Source organism: Pleurodeles waltl, unplaced genomic scaffold (assembly GCF_031143425.1).
Source record: "Pleurodeles waltl isolate 20211129_DDA unplaced genomic scaffold, aPleWal1.hap1.20221129 scaffold_67, whole genome shotgun sequence".
Taxonomy (NCBI): Eukaryota; Metazoa; Chordata; class Amphibia; order Caudata; family Salamandridae; genus Pleurodeles; species Pleurodeles waltl.
The window spans coordinates 1417572-1421712 of NW_027150384.1; positions in this window are offsets into that span (position 1 = coordinate 1417572).

A 4141-nucleotide genomic window follows, 5' to 3' on the forward strand; every position below is an offset into this window, starting at 1 on the left:
GCCATATCTGCTAAGCCCCTTCAACATGCACCTCCTAGTTTGTTGACATATCTCACTGCTGAGACATTGTCCATTCTCAGCAGTACAGAACACTTGACACTCTTGTCTGCAAAATATCTCACAGAGAAGGATTCTGCTAAAAGTTCTAAACAGTTTATATGCAAATTATTTTCCTGTTCTGTCCAATGACCCCCCAGTGCATTTTGATCCACATCTCGCACCCCAGAATCCCAAAATTACATCTGATTCCACAATCAAGTCCGGATTCTCTCCAAAAATTGGACATCCATTCCATGCCTTGATATTCCTCAACCACCATGTCAATTCCTCTCTTGCTTGTAGAGTTAAACATGCAGATTTTAAATAGTGTAAACCATCTTTTAAATGTTTTGTCTTCAACCTCTGTAAAGCCCAATAATGCACAGGGCCAGGAAAGATAGCTTGAATTATAGAAGATAAAAGACCCACAACATGAGGTAGCATTCTCAGAGAAACAATAATCATTTTTAGAATATTTCTTAACTTCTTCCTTATTCCCTTCAATTTCTCCTTTGGTAACTTTTACATACCATCCACTGTATCCACCACAAAACCCAAGAATTGAGTTTGTTGTTTCGGATCCTTACCCCCTTCTTTAATATTCAATTTAGCCTCATCAGCTGACCAAAACCATTCCTACTCCTACGTTTTGGATTTATTAAAATACATCTCCAATTTTCTATCTATCCTAGATTAAACCTCTGTAGTAATCAAATCAATTGCTTTACTAATCCTATCCTCCAGAGTTAAACTCTGAGAAACTTCAACTTGCTCCATTCTGCTTAATAAATAGAGCAACACCATTTGCTTGTTCCTAATTAAAAGAAGGCACCAAATATAACCTAATGACCTCTCATCACCTCACAGTGAACTCCCACTACTGATAGAATGAAAAGAAAAAATATTCTAGCTTACGCGTCAAGAATGTTCAATTCTATTAAGGACACAGAGGCTCCGATTATGCTTTCTCTTTCTTTTACTGTTCCAAACAGCAGCCAATAATATAACAGTAAAACAAAAACATCAATACCCATGATACTCAATAATACTGTCGCATGGCCAAACCATAACACAGGACCTTAACCCATAAAAGCCATGACCCCAAAAGTCACTTCCTCTTTCTTTGTCATATTCAGATAAGAACCAGAACTCAGTAGAAACGAAACTCCTTACAGATTAACAGTCCATGATCAACCAATCTGAAGTCCAGAACACCACAATCTGAGCTCAACAGGCGCCAGGACATGAAGAAACACCAGCCGCTGCAGCAGAAAAACTGATATCCATAGACCTGCCTTCTTCAGCAACAGGAAGCGATAGAACCAAACCGTCACGGTGTCTTCTGATCCGATCCTAAAGATAACAAAAAAATTGAAGTAATACCAAAATACCAGATACTCAAACATGAAACATCTGCATAGAATCCATAATTCAGGGTGGGAAAAACCCAAAGCATGCAACATAATTAATGACAGAACTTTCATTAATTAAAACCAAATACGGTCCCTACAATATCAAGGGAGGGTAATCCTCGCCTCAGTGTCCTTAATAGAATTGAAAATTGTTGACACGTATGCTAGAATTTTTTTTATTCTATGTCAGGACTGGAGGCTCCAATTATCCTCATTAAAAGCTGCCCAATGACCACAGTCGCTACATCAACTACCGGTTTGTGATAGAATTTCCTAAAAGTAGATTCTGAGGACCAATCCGCTGCTCTCATAATGTCCTATAGAAGAGAGCCTAGCGCATAGGTTTTGGAAGCCATTGCTCCCCTAGCTGAATGAGCCCCAAATTTTGTAGTGTCTATTCCTGCTTCATTCATCAACCATCTCATCCATCTGGACAAAGTAGCAGATGACACTGGTTTAAAAGGTTTCTTCAACGATATTAACAACTTACCCCTAGAATCTTGTCTGATATCAACTGTAGCACTTGGTTGTATGTCGGAACGCTGCCTGCCGGAACAACGAGTGCCTGAAAAACGAGGTCGGAACAACGACCTTGTTGTTACCACTAATGCCTTTACCACGAATGCCTTAACAACAATATTTCGTTGTAAAGGCATTCCTGGTCAAGGCATTAGTAATAGGCATCCATTGACCCTGCATGCGTCACCCGACCCCCCACCCTGCCCCAAAACCTAAAACCCCCCACCCCCCACCCCAAAACCTAAAACCGCGCCACCCCAAAACCTAAACCCCCCCACCCTAAAACCCTCCGACCACCCACCCCACCCCAAAACCTAAAACCACCCACCCCTCCACCACTCCTCAAAACCTAAAACCCCCGACCCACCACCCCCGCCCCAAAACCTAAAACCCCCCACCCCACCTCAAAACCTAAAACCCCCCGGCACCCCACCCCAACCCAAAACCTAAAACCCTCCGACCCCCCACCCCGCCCCAAAACCTAAAACCCCCGACCCCCCACCCCGCCTCAAAACCTAAAAAACCCCACCCCCCCACTTACCTGAGTCGTCGCCTCGTGCCCGCGCCGTCCTCCTCAACCGACTCCCTTGTTTGTAAGGAAAGCATTGTTCCGCTTTTGTTAACCAGGACTTCGTTGTTACAGAGTCGGCATAGAGGACGTTTCCCGTAGCACTTTCATAATCCTTCAAACACTGAACCACACAAAACTGTGGGTTTTCAGGAAACATAGGATATGCTACCAACCTGCAATTGGTTTTCATTCTTCCAGTGGTGTTAAATGAAACTCCCTCCGGAGAGAAGACTCTCCCTGCCAAATCAAAAGCCCTAACGTCTGACACAGGTTTACAAGAAATGAGACACAGTAACATAGTTAACTTCGCTGAGATTCGCGTTCTGGAAAGGTAACTATTAGAAGGCCATTTGTCTAAGAACCTCAAAACTATATCTACGTCCCAAAGAGAAGAATATATGGGTTGAAAAGGAGATGACATACAAATCTCTTTCATTACTTCGCAAACTAGGGGATGGTCCCTAACTGGCGTACCTTTAATCTGTGCATGACCAGCTAAAATGGCTGACATGAAATTATTGACTGTCCGATAGGCTAGGCCAGAACCCGTGAGTTCTGCAAAACAATTCAGAATCATATCATCATTCAATCCCACAGGATCGATACTCTGTCCATCACACCAACTATATCATTTCCGCCGAGCTGAGGCATACGGCTTATGAGTGCCTGCTGCTCAAGCCGGTTTGATGAAACCTGAAGCCTGTTGCGAAATGCCTGGGGAACTCCACCTTGACCTGAAACTGTCCAAACTATCAACCACGTTTTTTTTGGCAGGACCAAGGGATGTTGAAGGCACTCCGGACTTTTCAGAAGATTCTGACGAGGCAAATGAGAAGAGGAGGAGCGCCGGCTGACAACAGAGCTAACGGGAACCAGGGCTGAGCCCTCCAAAAAGGTGTTAGGAGCACAATCTCCACCTTTTGTCGTCAAACCTGTGACAGAACCCTGGGAATCATCATGAATGGTGGAAAGGCATATCCCCGAAACTGACTCCAATCCTGAAGAAAGGCATCTGTCGCCAGAGCCAACAGATCCAGGCGCCAACTGAAAAAAGTTGGAATCTGGAAATTAAGACGGGATGCAAAAAGATGTATGTTGCAAGGACCCACTTCCAAAAGGATTTGTTGAAAAAGATCCAGCCGCTGACATCCCTCAAATACCTGGAGTTCCAGTCCGCTATGGCATTCTGAGACCCGGGCAGGTAAATCGCCGGGACTCTCAGACAGTAATTGAGACAATAATGCCAAAATTCCTTGGCTATTTCTGCTAAAATCCTGGACTTGGTCCCCCCAGTTTGTTGACGTATCTCACTGCTGAGATATTGTCAATCCTCAATAAAATACAATCATCCGACGTCCGAGGGGAAAGACTCTTTCTGGCAAATGAGCCCGCTAAGAGCTCCAAACAATTTATGTGGAGATGCATCTCCGACTGGGAGCAACGGCCCCTCATGGCAATCGATCCGCAACGTGCCTCCCAGCCCTACAGACTGGCATCCGATTCGATTACTATGTCTGGGAGAGAACCGAAAATGGCTCTGCCGTTCCAGGCTTCCATATGATCGTGCTTGTTTCGGGGTTCTGAAAAACTCTAGCCTGAA